The 20,294-nt window shown below is 41.8% G+C and overlaps 1 long non-coding RNA gene across 1 annotated transcript in view; it reads left to right on the plus strand.

Annotated features, from left to right (window-relative positions):
- The window catches only part of LOC147249461 (uncharacterized), a 54,113-nt gene that overhangs the window by 23,067 nt on the left and 10,752 nt on the right, over positions 1 to 20,294 (plus strand). The window contains exon 4 of the long non-coding RNA XR_015119369.1: positions 18,723 to 18,877. This is a non-coding gene — a long non-coding RNA (uncharacterized LOC147249461). The remainder of the gene's footprint in view (positions 1 to 18,722; positions 18,878 to 20,294) is intronic.

Raw genomic sequence — 20,294 nt, forward strand, 5'->3', positions numbered from 1 at the left:
GTATTGGCCCTTTGCACATCTTAATCATTTTTTTTTATATTTTCAAATATTTCAAATTGTTAATTTCACATTTTTTGCATTAATTGGACAGCTTCTGGATTAATTATTATTTTATTCTTAGTTGTTAATGGTTGTAATTCATTTCATTTTCACTTGGTTGATATGTTTTCATTTATTTTATTCCTGTTTAATGGGTTTTAATCTACATATATTATGTTTGGATTAAATTGTGCTTACAATATCTAATATTTTATTTTGTACAATATCCACATAGTCTTGAGGCTGTAACTTTTGGGGTTTCTCACGGTGAAACGCATTTTGTTTCCAACTTGAAGGAAATGTGCTTCATAAATAAGGATTTGTTTGCTATTTCACACCCTATATTTCTCTCCATCCTTTTTTGCATACATATATACTTATTTCCTGGTCTGTCTCCTCTTTGTGACAAGGTGCCAAGTGTGTGCTTATACGTGAGTTGACATAAACACAAGCGAACCTGTCAACAAGTTGAATCTGAGTAAATCCCTCGGCTAAGACGGGGTAGGAAGCAATACAAGGCCTCCTGTTGCTTATGTTTAAGGAACCTGGGCTACGGCTCACTGAAGCTACCACTCACTGTTTCTCCAGTCCCTAGTTGAGTGGTGATAAGGAACGGGACTCACATGATTGTTACAGATCAAACTCAAGCAGAAATGTGGAATAAAACCACAAGATGGGCAGCAGAGAGTGGGAAAACGTCAGACCCCAGCATGCTGACATATTTTTACAGTAAAAGTGTGCTCTGATGTTGACGTGAGGATGTTTTATGGGGCTTTTGATTGAAGTCAGCCATGCTGCAATACTCTACACAAAAGAAAACACAAGAAAGGACAAACATCAGATGATGCCATTTCATCTTCTCTTGTATTGAACTGCAAACACCATTAGTTCGGCAAACTGACCACAAAACAAGCAGACAACATCCATATCCCAGGCTCTGTAATATGTTGTTTCTGCTCAAGTAATGCTATCATGAGCCTCAGGGAACCTTGTAAAGGCGATTGTTATTTGATATTTCACATACGCGACAGCGGACCCTCATGGGGTCACAGTATTGATTTTATTTTTTGTTTTTTTTCTTCTGTTTCGACATCAGGTGCCAGTGTTTGTGAAATTTCTTTCTTCCCTCAGCTTTGTTGACACTTCCTCTCAATTTTGAAGATGCTGAGGCTGCGGTGGTATTTTCAAAATCGATCTGTTTGATCAGAGGCAGTCTGATGGAAGCGGACAATTTGTCACCGGCCCTGTAGAATGGGCTGCATGTGTCATCAGCCTGATACGGCAAATCATATAGAGGCATTACTGAATTAGCTGAGGACAATTTCCTTTGTGGATGACAGACTTGACTCCAGCACGGGACATGATTTATTCTACTTTAAAATGAATTAATTAACCTTTCTGTTACTTAATATAATTGTACTGTTCCCCATAATTCATATTTGTGTCCTGTGTGTTTGACTGTGCAAGAAAGTGGTCCAAAAGTCATTTAATCTTTGGCCACTTAGTGTTCTTCTTAATGGGGAAATCATTCATCCTGATGCCACAATATTTCAGTGTGGTTCATTATTTCATTTAATTAGGACAGAAAAATGAACAAACATTTGGCAGGAGATCTTGCAGATGACATTTTAAGGTAACATTTTACTTGAATAATTAGATGTAAGCCTCTGTTGCTCAGTGACATTAGGAAAGCAAATGGAACCTGCATGGCAGTTAAAAGAGTTAAACCTCAGCAATTAGCGATTTACACTCTGTTTTATGCTCAGAAATTTCTGAAATAGCTGCGTATTTTTGCATCCATAATAATGCACACACTGACAGTATCAGTGATTAACTTAACACTAATTTGCAGTGAGTGACAAAGCCACAGCAAAACCTGACAGAATGGCTCTTTCTGTTCTTTGCTATGCAGCTTAACTTTTCTCTCCTTCGGGCTTACCGCAAACAAATGTTATCCAATAATGGCCTAATAGGATGGAGGCTGATGATGAAACTTTTACTGTCATCACACTCATTATCGGATAAAGACACTAAAAACTAAGAGCGAGCGAGGCAGTCAGTGAGTAAAAGGATAGAAAAGTCACAGACAGCAGAAAAGAGAAGCAGAGGGGAAGGCGTGATGAATTTGGAAGAGGAATAAAAAGCGTGCTTATTCAGTTGAGAAAGATTTATGACCTAATGTGGATGCTGTTGTGAACTCTTTAGTGCTTTGCTTCTCTCAAAATGTCCCCATCGTGGCGCTCAGTAACTCTGCAATCCTGCAATCAACATCCTGTCTCCATGTAAATGTGCATAAATGGCTCCCTACACAATTAAATTTATGGACTAGACAACACGCCCCTAGATCCGGGTTCAGAACTACACTCAAACTATTGATTTACACATCATCATAGTTTCCTGGCAATAACTGCGGATATTTATGCCTTTAACTGGAGAGATATAAAAATAATTATTGCAAGTGTTTCTAGGAGGCATGATTCCACAGGAGAAGCTGCATGCTGTGGAGAAATGCATTAATGACGACTGCAAACAAGGTTGGTCCTCAGTGCTGGTTGTCTGGCAGCAGCATGATGCAGGATTACCACGCCCAAACGCCCACAGTGGAGCAGGGAGGACAGGCCAAGATGGAACCTAGTAGTTTTTGGAGCAGATCTGAGTCATGGGGCTTGTGTTACTATTGGAGATTTGAACACAAGTTGTAGATCTCCATGTACCACCAATGCTTGCGCAATAAATACTTCCAATACGAGTACCAATACTGCTTCTACGGCTATAACTACTAAAGCAACTACTACTACCCGAGCTACTTTTGCAACCAATAAGATAAAGATAAAAAAGAAAATCCGGTTTGAATCCAACATTGGTCTACCATCATACTCACTTGCGACATAAAAGCAATAAAATACAAACATCTAAATACTTGTACATTATTTGGATATGTACAAAAACAGTAAACATTAAGACTCTTCCTTGTCTGACTATTCTGTATTATTCCGTGAATGGCTCCAAATTCATCCTCTCCCCACTAAATCCACACCTGCAACCCAAGGCCTTTCAACAATCCCCCGCAGAAACATTCGATAATTGATATTTCAGAGTTAAATCACTGGAGCCACTCGCCACTCTCTCTTATCGGCTGTTTGCAATGATCAAAATGTCAATATTACCCAGAATTAATTACCCCTTCGAAATGACCCCTTTCCAGCCATCATCCAATTGGTTCAATACACTTTGTTCAATAATCACAAAATTCAACTGGAAAAGAAAAAAACAAATGCTTCACATTTCCACTATTATTTAACTAATCGACTGCAATAAATGATGATGTGGATTCACTCAAGTATTCAACTAGAGCCATAAGTGCTATAACTTCCCATCAAATATTTACCCTTCATGTCAATATTTACTGCAACTTTGCAGGTAGAAAACCAATATGATCAGCATCCCCATCTAACTGGAGAACAATCCTGTGATTCAAGGAAAATCAAAGGAATCACACACTTGGAGCATCTGGTTCAAATCAGTGAATATCCACCAAATATCTCAGATTTGATTCCACAAAACTCACATAGAAACCCAGTATAACAACTATCATAAGCAACTGCAATAAGACGTGATGCTTTGATCAAGGCCCCGTCATCGCAGAGTGGGGGAAAGGATTTATTTATTGAGCATTTCCTTGACATTGACGTTTATCTCATATACTCACAACACCATGGATGTGGCTATTTTGGTTTAGTCTGGCTCTGCACACCAGTCCAGAATTTCTGTAACAACATAATACCTGTCATCTCCCAAACTCTGAGCCACCACATTGCCCCACCCTCTGGCTCATAGGAACACCAAATCACCACCCTGACACCGTAAATGGATAGTCCAGCTCAACTGGAAATACGGCCGAAAGATAACAATTTGTTGACTGAACATTTCTCAGTAGAGCAAATCATCCATCCATCATTATTTTATTGTCCATCCATCCATCCTTTTTCTACTGCTTATCCTGTTAAGGGTCGCGGGCAGGGGGGGGGGGGGGGGGGTCTGGAGCCTATCCCAGCAGCCTTCAGGTGAGAGGCGGGGTTCACCCTGGACAGGTCACCAGTCCAGGCAAACACATAGACAGACAACCATTGGCTCTCACAGTCACACCTACGGTCAATTTAGAGTCTGGATTAACCTGGTCCCCTCTTGATGTCTTTGGACTGTAGGAGGAAGCTGGAGTACCGGACAGAACCCACGCAGGAACAGGGAGAACATGGAGACTCTACACAGAGAGATCCCACGCTCCAGCCGGGGCTCGAATCCAGAACCTTCTTGCTGTGAGGCGACAGTGCTGACCACTGCACCACCGTGAAGCCTGGACTCAGGTCACCCTGTTTAAATCTGTGCCGCAGAAATCCAGTTTTGTATTTTTTGTTCAAAGACAGTTTAAGATATTTTAACGCCCATGAGCCACCATTGCTGTGGACATGAACAGGAACAAATCAGAACTATTTGGCATCAAACCAGTGGCACTTGTTTCCTGTCAGAAATAGTCTTATTTATTAGAAACCTTTTTGCTAATATGCCACATATGAAATTGACTTAAACACCTCAAAAAAAGTTAGATTTTTCTTAAAATTCTATTCTATTGCTCTCAATACAAAATGGTAATATCATATTTTCTATTATGGTTTTTCCAGTGAGTGCGTGTGGAAATCTGTAAATCCAGTAACATGCAGAATAAACGTAAGTAGAACATATTTCATAAAACAAACCGTTTCCTATGGTGATTTCATAGTTAACAGTGATATCATGTTTAGAAAAAGACAATGCTGTATGTCGTAAACAAAATGAGGCACTTTCTTTTGTAATGATCTCGTTATGTCACAGGACGACTGCTGAACCACAAGCAGCTCATTTGTCGAGTCCTCTGTTCACAGGGAGATCACACACACACATGGCATGCTTGTTTTTAGGATTTTCTATTTGACTTCCAGAGTTTGTTTATCCACTCAGTGGGACATTCGTTCCTTCCATATGTCCTGCTGCTGTCAGGGAACTGTAAATGTCCTGAAGCTGTGTGGCTTTGTTTAGTCCAGCCATGCCAGTGTATCGTAGGAGAGAGTGCTGCCTCACAACAGCTTACATAAATGTTTAAAGGAACAGCGCTCATAAATAACATATCTGCTGCACTGCTCAAGTTTGCAGATATCAGTCTCACAAACTACTTCCAGAACAAAACAACAGAGGTGCATGGAATTCAGTTTGACGTGTGAATCGTTTAAAAACTGCATTTGAAAAAAACACAATCAGTTCTAGTCAGCTCCATCATATTGGGATGGAGGCATTTGAAAATATCTTCAGGGATAGAAACTGCCAGCCATGGTGTCACGATAATTGCCTCACATGTCTCAGAGATGCTTCAGAGATTTAAATAAGTCTGTATTTGTTGAGTGAAAAACATCTTTGTGATTGGAACAACTTACAAAATATTGGCACCATAAGCCATCGGGGCAATGGTCACATTTTTCGTTGCTGCAATTTTTAATATTTTAATCACACTGTCATGGCAGGGGAGGCGGTGTGTTTTCAGCTTTTCCATTAGTGCTAACATTGTTTCTGTAGAACATTGAAGTTTCCTCAGTTGGGACTAAATGAGGACTGGGTCTCAAGAATGATAAAAATAGGATGTCTCAGGTACACCATGAACACATTTTTTCAAACTCATCACCAACATCCACTCTCAAGGATGACCTGAAAACGCTTTGGTGGTCAAAGGTCAAGGTCACTGTGACAGACACATCATGGAGGCAGACAACTGCCACCCTTGATTCTATTTTCATTCATCAGCCTCCTATTGCTTCTTCATATTTAGCTGTTTGGCATGCTAGCTCATTGTGACTTGTGATGGCAAAGCCTCCTCTTTAGTAAAAGTAAAAGAGAGCTGCATGGAGCTAAAGGCAGTGCGTCTCACAATAGAATGCTGATGGTAATGTGAATAAATTATTGTGTGTAGGTGTGGTTACAGAATGCACTCGAGAGATGATTAAGGCTCTTTCAAGGACGTTTATTAGTTTAAAAAAAATGTTCAGTCTGAGCTTTTATTGGCAGTGGAGCCAACATTGTTGTGTGATGTCAGCGCACCCTCATCTGTGTATGAAAATAGAACTATTACCATGTTGGTAGGTTCCCTTTATTTGTGCTTTTATTATCTGCAGTATGACCACTAAATAATTTGCATTGCGGGTACACATTTGTTTTATGAGTGAAAAAGACAAGATTTGGCAATGTTAAAGAAAGAGGCAGCACTGTAAGAGCTAGCTGTAGGAGTGGTAGCACTAATATTTAAGGTTATAAAAATATCTTAATACATCTACAATATTTATACTACTTTCAAGCAAGAGATTACTACATGAAAAAAAAATACTTTATCCAAAAAAGTGTAGTTTGCCTTTCATGTGCTCACACTTGTGTCTTGAGCTCAGAAAGATGATTTTTTTTTAAACTCCCCTTTGACTCCCAAATGCAGGAAGAGCCAGCCACATCAACCGCAACACGTATGCGCTATCGGGAACGAGCTAGCTGGCTCAACTGTGAATAAACCAGTTGGTTGTGCTCAGTGCTGCTGTTTAACATGAATTTGTTTTTAGCTTAAATCAATGTGTTTGTGGATTACCGAGCATACAAATAAAAAAATAAGCAATGGATTAAACTGGTGTGCCAGGTTTTAGAAATTGGCTTTTTGTATGGCAGTTTTGCTCTTGTTAGCCATAATTAGCCTCAAACTAGATATATGTGCCTGGCTCTGTCTGCATTCTGGAGTCATATAGACGTGATGCGGGGGGACATCTTTGTGAAGTAAATATACCTATTTTTGAGTACTTGAAAGGCAAAATACACTTTTTGGTACATTATTGCTGTAAATAATACCCCAAGAGTGTTAAGATTATGCAGAATACGAACAAGTAAATCGCAGGAAATATCACCTCTCTTTTGTCTTTGTAGGACACCCTTGCCTCCCACTCTAATTGTGCCTGCATGAAACTTGGCTTACATGACGCCTCTGAACTTGAATCTGTATTTTTTTATTTAATATTTACAATAATTGGTCTTTATGTCCATATGGCATAACATGTGTTAAAGAACTACACACGCACCCACACACACACACACACACACACACATAACAATGGCAACTAGCTAGCATGCTAAGTGCCGGCTGGACCACTGGGATATATTTGGTGTCTTGCCAGACATCAACATGGGGACAGGAGAAGCTGGGGATCAAACCCATGTGATGAGTGGACAACCTACTTTCAGGCAACCTACTTTCAGAAGCCATTCAACAGAGAAAAGCAGGAACAAGTTATATCTTTCACACAGAGCCGCTTCCACATAAACATGATTTGAGAGCGATGACTGCAGCATCCACTGTGGTGAAAGATGCATGACAGGGAACAGCCATAACAGCCATGACAGCTGCATTATGGTTTTCAAAATGAAACAGGCCTATCAGACAAAGTGCTTGTTTTTGAGGCAGAGTGCAAAGGAAGCAGAATCACACATATAGCCTGGCAAATAAAAAATAGAAAATAATGAATTCTCTATGGAGTGCCATGCGTATGCATAGAAGTGTGTGTGTGCATGAGGTTTTGTGTGCATGCGTGTCTCTTGATATTTACCCATGTTTGCTCCAAAACCACCCATTGCAACTCAGCACCTGTTCATCTCCAGATTTAAACAGCAACCGAGAGCACTGAGTGGAGACAAAGAGTTGCTCTCTGCTCCCATGCCAAGTATATCTTCTCTCTTCCCCTCTGGCACACTTCGCAGGCTTTCACCGCCCATCATGTTCCACTGGCATTCAAAGCAAGAAATCTGCAGGAACTGGTGCCAGGCTTAGCTTCTCATTGGCTGGCCTTTGGAAGTGCCAGCAAAGAAACCATGTTAACCTGAGCGGCTCCAAAATGTTACCCAAGTTAATGTATGAATTAGAGGAATGAAAAAGTGAATTATTGCCTATGATGAATATTAGCTGAAAGAACCGTGTACTTTTTGACTGAATAGTCACATTTATTTCTGCTAGCGGAACATGACGTTTGTGTGTACTGGTGCTTTTTGCTCGACATGACTTCACTTCTTTTGCACACATCCAGGTTACATCCCTGTCAGTTGGCCTTTAGAGTGAGCTTAGCTGCCAGGCTTAGCTACTTGATTGGCTGGCCTTTGGATGTTCCAGCAACTGTCAAGGTAAAAAGGTCATTGATTGGCACTCTGGAATTTAACTCATGACATATTGTGTATGAATCAGATGAACTCTTCAGATAAGACTTTATATTTACCGGAGAGAAGGTGACAGTGATTAATAAATAAAGGACCAACACAGATGAGTAATGAAGATTTAGAAGTCACTTGGAAGGAGATGCATGATTTGTGTTATGATTTGCAAACAAGACCTGCAAACTGCATTTCCTGTTTGACCTTGACTTTCTCCAGGATCTAGCAGGCAGGCAGCCAGTCAACACTCACATACATTAACAAGAGAAAAGCCATTATCAGCCAAGAAATTACTTTGTTTCATATTCACACCATCTGGTGTGAAAGTCTAAATAACTGACTCATTAGTTGTTGTTGTTATTGTTTTTAAGAATATGTCTTACAGCTGCTGTAGCATAGTCATCAAAGTCCAGTATAGAAACCCACTTAAAGCAACAGGATGCAGCAGTTTTAGTTTAAACAGAATGACTTGGTAGAGAATCGTGCCTCTGTCATTCCAGACATTTGTTACTGCAGTAATTAACTCCAGTGGAGCGGGCACATAACTACTGCTAGCCTTCAGCACTGCTTTCATGTACGGCAAGTTAGTTTGGAATTTTTACAAAAAGACCTTGACACATGAGGTTTTACAGCAGAAGCCAAGACGATAAAGAAGACGAACAATTAAAGCTGCAAGCAGCGTTGTTAGGGCCTGAGCCCCCACGCAGCCTGCGGCCGCAACATTGACGCCAGCCCCAATCCAACGGTGTATTGGTCAAGTTTGTAGGCCTTGTAGTTTAGGAGTTAGAAGCCTGAGTCTGATCAGAGAGAGAGAGCAGAGCTGAGAGCTGGCCCTTTAAGAACCCCTCCCCCACTGCTCTGTCTTTGATCTGTGCTAGAGTGGAGAGCAGAGCTGAGAGCTGGCCCTTTAAGAACCCCTCCCCCACTGCTCTGTCTTTGATCTGTGCTAGAGTGGAGAGCAGAGCTGAGAGCTGGCCCTTAAAGAACCCCTCCCCCACTGCTCTGTCTTTGATCTGTGCTAGAGTGAGAGCAGAGCTGAGAGCTGGCCCTTTAAGAACCCCTCCCCCACTGCTCTGTCTTTGATCTCTGCTAGAGTGGAGAGCAGAGCTGAGAGCTGGCCCTTTAAGAACCCCTCCCCACTGCTCTGTCTTTGATCTCTGCTAGAGTGGAGAGCAGAGCTGAGAGCTGGCCCTTTAAGAACCCCTCCCCACTGCTCTGTCTTTGATCTGTGCTGGAGTGAGCGCAGAGCTGAGAGCTGGCCCTTTAAGAACCCCTCCCCCACTGCTCTGTCTTTGATCTGTGCTAGAGTGAGAGCAGAGCTGAGAGCTGGCCCTTTAAAAACCCCTCCCCCACTGCTCTGTCTTTGATCTCTGCTAGAGTGGAGAGCAGAGCTGAGAGCTGGCCCTTTAAGAACCCCTCCCCGCTGCTCTGTCTTTGATCTGTGCTGGAGTGAGCGCAGAGCTGAGAGCTGGCCCTTTAAGAACCCCTCCCCCACTGCTCTGTCTTTGATCTGTGCTAGAGTGAGAGCAGAGCTGCCAGCTGGCCCTTTAAGAACCCCTCCCCCACTGCTCTGTCTTTGATCTGTGCTAGAGTGGAGAGAGAGGAGGAGCAACAGAATTGGAGTGTGGAAAAGTGGAATTAGTCGGCATACGTTGGTCAAAAATGACACATAATATAATATTTTTGTAGGGATTTTTGTCAGGAATCCAGTGGTGTGTTTTTTAAAGCTGTGGGATGTATGGTGTAGACGTGAGAAGCGTTTGTTTAACAGTATTTACCCTGAGAGGACACGGTCTCCCCATAAACTTCCATTGTAAGCGTGAAACATGTCTCCCCCACTTTGACGGCTTGTAAAATCCAAACCGAGAAATTCATATAAAAACCTTTAACAACTTTTAATCAGCACAGTTGGGAGAGTAATGTGTGAAAGTTTGGCAGTGATACCATTAATGCCCTAGGAGGAGATAGATTTTGTTCGGGGAGTTAAAAAAAAAAGTCCTCATTTTGACAGTTTTGTCCAAATTGTGGACATTGTGTTGTAGACAGGTGAGGGGTCAGAGTGAATGAATTTTGCGTCTTCATGAGACGAGTCCAACGGTGTTGGTCCCATGTTTGTGGGACATTCGTGGGAGGAGTTATAGCGCTCCAAATTATCTTTGAGTTGTGTGGCTCCCTCGGTGGCAATATTGAGTTTTGTGGTGGTTTTTTTTTTAGATTAGTGAATGTTTAGCCAGACCGGACAAGTGTGCAGAATTTCAGCGAATTTCATGCATGTTCAGGGGGTGAAATCAGATTATGCTCATAATGCTCATATTTTGCGCGCTCATTGACAGCAAGAACAGTCTAGTACCAGGTTTTGAATGGGTGTGGATGTGAAAACCGGCTCCAGGCCGTCTGGCCGAGCTGCCTCATGGGTGTTGGGGGGGGTTTGGACACTGTTGAGTGTGTGTTTTTATTAGTGGTTTTAGTGCTGCTAATGTGTTGCTCTGCCTGCTGTTCCACAAACATTCATGTTTCTTCATCACATTTACATGTCACCACATATTCGTGTCTGATTTAGAGGGATTTTCTTTTTCTAGCCTCTTAAACCCTAAGGGTCCCGGAGGTCAAGTTTACTGAAAAAGACACACCCAAAATAAACCAGCTATCAGGTCTGCATAATCTTGGACTCTGGATAGGAAGGACCTTTGAGAATATTCTGCCAGTGTCACTGATATTGCTACTGTTGCCATGTCTGAGTCAATTGCAATGAAGAAAAAATACAAGTTTTTCATCTCATCTTTTTTTTCCCCAGATTGGACAGATAGCAATGATTTTCTCCACAGAAATACCACTGAATTCATTCACTAACTCCCTGTCTAGAACTGGACCACAACTGTTCAAAATACAACAAAGTGTATAAATACTACAAAACTTTTTGTCAAAATAGGATCAGGTAGAGGGCGGCACGGTGGTTCAGTGGTCAACACCGTCGCCTCACAGCAAGAAGGTTCTGGTTGGAGCCCCGGCTGGAGCACGGGATCTTTCTGTGTGGAGTCTGCATGTTCTCCCTGTTCCTGGTGGGTTCTCTCTGGTACTCCAGCTTCCTCCCACAGTCCAAAGACATCAAGAGGGGACCAGGTTAATCCAGACTCTAATTTGACTGTCGGCGTGGCTGGGAGAGCCAATGGTTGTCCGTGTTGGCCCTGCCATGGACTGGTGACCTGTCCAGGGTGAACCGCGCCTCTCGCCCGAAAGCTGCTAGGATAGGCTCCACCCCCCCCACCCCACCCTCCCGTGACCCTGAACAGGATAAGCAGAAGAAAATGGATGGATGGATCAGGTAGACAGTCAATGAGGAACACTTCGATACCCAAAATGTTGGGGCTTTAAATTTTGTATTTCTGGCCCAATGGGTGGGTCTGCAGACCAACCAAGGTTAACTTAGTCTAGTCTAGGGTTTAGAACTCCGAACAAACTGGATCAGTGTCCAACATTTAAATCTTGATTGTTTTGCTTCAGTTTCACACTGGATTATCTTTTTGTTGGCATGTCCAAAGAATGAAGAGACTAATTAGGTGTGTCAGCCTCCATTTAAGTGTTGTTTGTGGGAGTGACCATCAGGCTTGTGCATGTGTGAACAAGTACACAATGATTTCAATTTAGAATTTTGCAGGTATCAGAATTAGAAGCGCTTCTTTTTACAGTATAAGTACACACAGCTGAAGTCATGTTACCTCAGAGAGCTTTATGCATCCATTCAGCCTGAGGAGCTCCAGAAAATGAAAATGCTGAGTGATGGATATCAACCAACAGAATCCAGCGTCGGAGTCAGGCAGCTGGCTTGGATGAGCTGTACAAACCCAGTGACCATTCCATGAAATCCATTTGGAATAAAATCTAAAAAAGAAACTCCTAATTAGGGGATAGTTTTGTATGTTATTCGAGTTGCTGTTATGTAATATAGCAGATGCAGATGTGATTATTTTCCTGCAGAACAGCTTGAACTACTTCTTGTAAGTAGTGTCGATTAATAAAACACTTTTCCTCTTGAGGGTGACTTGGATGTTTTGCAACTGCCACTGAAGGAGCTGAGTTTGTGATATAAAGTAGCATCACCAACAACACATTTATACACAGAATACAATTCAGATTGGTATATCTTCCACAACAGTTTATGGTGTGCTTTCAAATTATTACTCAAAAAATTCAACTTTTGCCACCCAAACATTTTCTCTAGACTTCATTCGCCCAAGCATCCAGGACTAATTCACATTGTGATTTTAAGGAGTCTTCTTACTCAATTGTGTACCCATCAATCCATCCATCCATTCATTTTCTACCATTTATCCTGTTAAGGGTCGCGTGCGGGGGGGGGGGGGGGGGGGGCTATCCCTGCTATCCCAGCTATCCTTGGGTGAGAGGCAAGGTTCACCCTGGACATGGTTACTGGTCACCAGTCCATGGCAGGGCCAACACATATAGACAGACAACCATTGGCTCTCCCAGCCACGCCTACGGTCCATCTAGAGTCTGGATTAACCTGGTCCCCTCTTGATGTCTTTGGACTGTGGGAGGAAGCTGGAGTACCGGAGAGAACCCAGCAGGAACAGGGAGAACATGGAGACTCACCCAGAAAGATCTCGTGCTGCAGCTGGGGCTCAATGCTGCTGGAAAGATCACATGTATCCTGCAGTTTAGGTTGACGTACTCGGCTGACACTAGATGAGTTAACTTGGCTAACGTTACTCTTTCGAAGCCACCGTTTTAACACGATGAGAACATAAGTCAGACAAGGCAGTAATAGCTACATTTGAATCAGACATTTATTCATTCATGAGTTCATGAGGTTTCTATTGGTGAACACAGTAAACACGATCACGTTTGATGATAACAACTGTATTGACTCGTGGCAGCAACAGGAAACCAGCAGCTGCCTCCTCTCGCTGCTGCCAGTGGGAATTAAACATCGGTCTCCCATCACCTCAGACTGCTCCTTCACACTTACTCTGGTGCTTAATATTGACGTGGTCTGATTTCCTACCCTCCTGTAGTCATAATTACCACAGCTGTGAGATGGCATCTGTTAATTAAAAGTCAATAGTAATTTTCTGTGCTTGCATTTACGACCTATCTAGTGTTTTTCTTGCGAGGACAGTCTCAATTTGCCATGTATTAATTCAGGCTGGTCTCATTCACTCCTCATACTTATGCAAACTAATGCACTTAAATAAGTCTATAAGCCAGATAAATCTCAGCCAGGAGCAAGGCACTGGGACATTTGTGGCCCTTTTTATTTTTAGGGATTTAGTCATATTCTAACCCAAAATATGTACAGCCTTTTGAATGCCATCTTACATTCACTGACAAATTGTCATAGCAGTAAACTTGTAGACTTTTAAACATGATTTTCAAAATTGCATTTATTTGTAGTGTGGTGTCACAGTTGTGCAGGAGGAATTGTTTGCCCGTCTGTTCTTGAGAACAACTGTTAACGTGGTGTGAATTGAAGGTTGTGCTCATCATTAATTTAAAAGACAAGCATTTGCCTCTTCCTATATCATCTGGACTAGTTTGCATGTTTGTGTACTTTGAAGTCTTGCGTTCAAGTATTATTTTGTATGGCAGCTGAATGTGACAGCACAGTGTCCAAGACAGATTTCCCTCAGTGGACAATAAAGTGTATTTCATTTCCTCATTTCAAATATCTTTTTTTTTTTTTTTTTGTCTTGTTTGAAATGAAGTTAAAAAAAAAACTCAAATAAAAACAACCTAAATTTATTATGACATTTCACTATTTCATAGGAAAATAACTTGACATGTGCTGTCTATTCTTGAGCATATTTAGTGATTTTTCATGCAAACACATATAATTCAGACATCAAAGCACTCATTACAGCTCCCTGTGCAGCAATTCAAGTAGTACTAAAACTGTCATTTGAGATGTGTCACTTTGACAGGGTGTCATTTGGTTAAAAAAAAAAAAAAAAAAGTATAAAATAAAATAGCCTCTAAATACAACTGACAAAAATGTGTGAAATTTCAGCCGGACAGCCTCCCTCTGAAGGCTTCACCAAGATGCATCGTAGACTGGAAGATTGCTGGAAAATTCCAAATGTACTCTCTGGTTATGACCCATCCAAGGAACAATGGGAAGCCGATGTCTGATACCCAGGGGCAGACTCAGTTGTGAGGACAGCACCTGGGTTGAGCCCAATATAGGCTGCAGTGCTCGTCTGGTTGGTGTGGGAGGAAATTGGAGCAACTGGGAGAAACAGAGAAAGTAGAACATCTATTTGCAAACGGAAAGGTTTGTGCCTGACTTCTTACTCATGGTGAGCCAGAACCATGAAGCCAACATGCTGCCAAAAGTAGAACCAAAGCGGCATGAAGAGAGAGAGAGAGAGAAAAAAAAAAAACTTCGAGAGATTAAAAAATGGCTCTCTTTCTCCCTGTTCCAACTATTCATGATCTCAAAGAAAGTGACATTATTCAGACTCAGGTTGTGTAAGAGGAATAAGGCATATGTCATATACAGCTGGTGGTACTCTGGGGGGTTTGTCTTCCCCTTATGTGCTACATGCTCTCTGCCCAGTACAAATGAGGCAGCTGCAGAGAGTGTCAGATTCAGCTTCATGCACAAGACCAGGGTGGGCCAACAACTTCCAGACACCACGGCTGTCTCATCCTTTTTGCTTTTTCCTCAAATGTCAGCTCGTGTCATTTGCCTTTGGATTGCGGTGAGTGATTGTTGGTGTTATGAGCACTTATGAATATATTGGAGTGAGAATTTCACAATTATGAAGCCCCATTAATGGTTAAACCAATAAGATTTAGAGATTAGTGAGTGTTTCCTCTGTCAGTTTGATTATTTGCTGGAAAAACACTGATAATTATGTTTGAGGAGTGTCACTTCTAGTCTCGCGATGGCATTTTCCCCTGGCCTGTCTTGGGATATTATAATGTCACAAGACATAATATAAGCTTTTATAAACATTAGGAATCCATTTTTGGCAGCATTAGTCTTTGACGGAAAGCCATTTAAACCTGAGTGGGACCTGGCAATCTGCTAAAAGAGACATTTCCTTTGAGGAACCATTTTCACTTCTTTTACAAGGCAGAGAAAAGAAGTGTTGCACAAATACACAAACACACACACACACACACACACACACACACACACGCACTCCAGAAATGCACACCGTTGCTCTATGTGGCCAAAAACGTTGCATTCTCATTGCCAGATAACTTGAATTGGCTCATCAACATGGTGCATTGGTAAAGATCCAGACTTCATTTCAGTTTAATAACAATGTTTGACAGAATGCCGGTAGTTTAATCTCACGTAGGAGGGATTCAGCTGACAAATGTGTGCTTTCACTTTGCCTCCATTTTATTTTGGTTTACAAAACAATTCCTACCAGACTCTGACGTGTCTCTCGCTAGGTGCCAGACAAGATTTAAAGCATGATGAAGATGAAAATAAACAGATATTTTTTTTAAATGAAAAGAAGACAGTTTGAAGGGAGTGAGACAACCAAGTTACACCTACAGAAAGGTTTAATTAGAGACACAGTGGAGTTTTGATCTTCATGTATTCAAAGGTGTTAAACATTTTTTCTTCATTCCACATCCCTCCTACCTCATGTCACGGGTTAGCACTACCAAAACAACTGAGTCATAAGTGAAATGTAATTAACACGTTTGTCTCTAGCTTTAGGATTCTGTGTATGTGCTCTGACTCGGGCTCACGTCTAATCTCCTGCAAAGCTGCTTTGGATTTTTATGTATTGCAACTGATCTTGCGCTGCTTTTCTTCCTTTTTTTTTTGTTTTCCCACAACTGCCAGAATGCTGCTTTATTTAAAGTCACATATACTGTCTGGGCTTTGTATTGTGACAGAAGCATGGGTATGGATTTAGCCCAGATAAACCAGCCATCTATAAACATGAGACAAATATGATTCTCTTATTCATGCAAACAGAGAAATTCCTCTGGAAATATGGGCACTGTGCCTGTTGTACAAATAGGACGCGGGGCTGGTTGACATTTTAACTAATGGATCTACACAGTCCTAGTGTTACTTTTGTTCATTTGAATGTGCACATGCATGTGCGTCTGGTCCGTCTGTGATGAGCCTTAACTAATGTTCTCCCACTCTGACAATGAATGCGAGCACGGTAACAGTTTGACTGAAATAATTTTCTGCTATGTTGATTTGCATACAAACTTCGGGATTAGACATACAGTAAAGCTGGCAGTAAACTAATTTAATCCTCTCTCAATTTCACTGTTGCGTGGGCTAAGCTGTTACAATGTTAGCCCTGCACGGCATGTTTGTCGTCCCTCTTGTTTCTAAATAATGTGCTGTATTTGAGAGACATTTTACTGGAAAAATGTTTTTGTGATTGCTCATTAAGTGTTTGCTATTAGATATCTCAAATTCTTTTTTCTTTTTTTTCCTTCTTGCATGACCTTTTGGTGAATCCAGGAATCAGAAAATGCTAGCCACAAACCTGTTGCTGAAAACTAACGGAGACCAGAAAATTAGCAACAGTAAAACTGTGTAAAACAGCCATGTACAGACTCTCTGACATCCGTCTATCCTGTTGTGTACCAAAGAGTCCAGAGACACTGTGAACATGACCAGCTCACATATTTAGCCTCCCAGCTCGGGGTGGGGAAAATACTGCTATTGTATCGTTACTTTCTTTTCTTAATACAGTATTGATATTCCTGCTCTTAACATTGATTTTTTCTTTCAAGTATGAAATGATGTTTTAGACTGATCTAAACTACAGTGAGACTTGTGCTTTGGTGGGTGTCACAGTGCAGCTACTGCAGTGTGGCGAGGGAGGAAGTCAAGGAAGCGGCCACTCAGAAGCCAACATGGCAGAGAAACTTAAAAACACCTGGAAACTTTAAAACAGATTTTCTTTTTTTGTGGCACTTTGACTTCCAAATGAAAAGAGAGAATAAAAAGAACAAGTTGAACAGAGAAAATGTGATTATCAACCTTGTCTCACTGCCCTTAGATAATCAGAGAGTCCAACCAACTCATCTTTCAGGACACCTTTTCTGCCCCTGTAGAATATTGCTTTATATCAGGATTTTGTATCGATAGGTCCTTGCCAATACCCACCCCTGCTCCCAGCTCGCTCACAGGCCAGGTTCTGCCGCACCACATTAAAGAAGTGAGTCTTTGACTGGAGGAAGAAACTTGGATTATATTGAAGGTCTGTGAATTATGGTAGTTTTGCTGCTGTCAATCTTTAGTCTCCAGTAGTAAGTACTGCTGGAAGCTGGGGGGGGGGGGGGGGGGGGGGCTCAAGGGCCTTCAACAATGAGTACTAGAGAGAGCCAAAAGTTTCATTTCTTTAACCACAAAGCTTTTCAGTAGGTGACTCCAGAAAATCCTACCCATCACATGCAGATGCTGGCTGATGAATGTGGCAACAGGTCAGGATCTGGACTTAATCTGCACACCCTAAATTAAATTTGTTTCGCTTGAGGAGGGGGGCAATGAGTTTGTGGTCTACTGTCACTTGGGTGCAAGATTGCATTCCAGTCGTGAGGAAGCAATATGAAGACATTTGCTCTCTTGTTGTTCAGCTAATTCCATTTTGAGTATGAAGCGGCTTCCTGCCCATTACACACCAGAACTCTGGAACTTCTGCCCATACTTGGATTGAGACTGTAACTCTGTGAGGAAATTCATCAAACTTCACATGTCGGAGTGCTTTGTGGTCTGCAGCCATCATCAAAAACATGCAGAAGTTGATGGACGACTAAAAATAGTTGTGATTATTGTCATTATCAATAACCCCTTGAGAAAAAAAAATTCTGCTTGTAAATGTCAAAATGGAGTTTGAATAACCTGAGAGAGTGGTGATCAAAAGGAACATTGCGTTAATGTGACATGGTAATATCTGACTTTTTCCTTCTTTTTTTTTTCTAGTTCTCATTTGTGCACAAATTCAAAACACTTTGCAAAGAACTTAAAAAAATAACAGTCAGAAACAGGTTTGTTTTTCCAAGGTCAGCCACTATTTGTGGAGCGCTTTTCAAAGAGGGAATATGAAGTGCTTTAAGTGGAGAAATTACAACAGCAATTAAAATCGAAAATAAAAGCACTCTGAAATACCCCATAAAAATATAAATATTTCACTATTTTTCCCACTGGGTGGGAACAGCTGTGGTAGGAGGAAAAGACTCTTCTGCGGAAGCTAGAATGTTTGTGGTGAGCTGTTCTAATGGAAGTGAACGGTGGCGGTGTGTTGGAGTCCAGGTCTGCCCCTCGCCGTCGTCCCCTCATATTGTGTTCACACCGAATGCTGTGTTAAGACACCTCCAACCGCAAACCAGCCTAATTACTGCTTTGTTTACTAGTCCAATTTTTTTTTTTTTTAACATAATGGGCTAACAATTTCTCTACTCCCATTTTTCAGCTGGGGGCTCAGGTCCAGCTAAAGAAGAGAGAGACTGATGCCGAGGTCAGTGGACGCTGACCAAGGTGGACCGGGAACAGAGAGACGCGCTGTGGCCGCGTGCCAGCCTGCAGGACCCGAGCTGGACTGCTGCCTCTGCACTGTTGTTATTGCAGGTGACACACAACCCACACTGACTCTCTTTGTTGGATCAGAATTTGATGAATTAGGTTCACTGTAAAGTTTTGAAAGTCTCAAAGAGCCAAACTAATGAATTCTATTTATTATATTCAAATTCATATATATATATATATATATATATATGTGTGTGTGTGTGTGCGTGGGGGGGGGGGGTGCAGCAGCAGGAAGTCGGCCAGCTCTAACAAGATTCTAATAAGTGTGCTGAATTAGCCCAAAAACAGCTGAAGCCTCATGGGAGCTCGTGAGAATTCTACACTCAGGCTCTGTGCTGCATCCTGAAATATATGATCAACCCAAACAAAGCAAAGGCTGTGAAACACACCGTCTTACTGGTGAGAGACAGTACACACTCGTGTGTATGGTTCGTTCTGGTTCTGGCCACCCCAAGGCACATGCGCCTTGAAGCCCACATCATCGTGGGATGTGGACAAAGCAGAGATGCACTGTGAGGGTGTGGATGCGACTGTTGTCTCTGGTCTGAACAGACCCAGCTGTTGCAGGTGCCACACTAAAGCGGGAGTCCTCCCTGTCTTCTGCGGTCCAAATTAAATCTGCCTCCAGTCCCGTTGAATACAAAGGTTGGATTTTGGAATTCATAATCATAGCAACAATGTCAGAGTTGTGGTTCCATGGCTGATGAGTCCTCGCCAGCCCTGTGTTGCTCAGGATCTGTTTCTGAGAGCATTTTTCTTTATCTTGTCTTCTTCTTTGGTGTAACTTTTGTGACTAAGCTGACTTACTATTTTTACAACTGCACTATTAGAACAGGTAGAATTTACGACTATTTCCTGCAATATGAGTTGGGTGAATCTGATGTTAGACAATCTTGCGGCTGCACCTCAAAAAAAGGCAAAGGAATTTAAGAAGAAACTGTTCTTGTGTGATGGCGACAGAAGACTGAACCCAGAAATGAGGAGACCAACGGGATGTGTGTCCTCCGCTACACGAATAGGTCTCTTCTTCATGAGACCTCTCGTGCGTCGGTGCCCGGCAGGAATCTCACACAAGAAAGCAGCAATGAAAACTAGCAGCTGACTGCAGAATCAATGTATTCTCACAAAACATTTGAATGATTTCAACAAAATGTAGTGTACAGTTGTTTGTGCATGTTGGCAGTTTATAATTAATGTCAATTGTCTGGGTTTGAGAATGTTATTTTCTTACTACTTTACTGTTTTGTTCATGAAGTAAAAGTAGACACACGGATCCCAAGGTTGTCAAGGAAATACTTGTGATTCATCGTAATGCCACTGCGTGTTGAGAAGGAAATAGGAATCAACCTAATAATAGATGTTCATATAAGCGCTAACAAGTTACATAGAGGACACACACTCGTGGCCTCAGGGTGATTCCAAACTGCAGCACAGGCGCCTCAAATCCAGTCCTGGCATT

This window comes from Aulostomus chinensis, chromosome 14 (assembly GCF_037954235.1).
Source record: "Aulostomus chinensis isolate RoL2024-O1b breed Wild chromosome 14, RoL_Achi_v1.0, whole genome shotgun sequence".
Taxonomy (NCBI): Eukaryota; Metazoa; Chordata; class Actinopteri; order Syngnathiformes; family Aulostomidae; genus Aulostomus; species Aulostomus chinensis.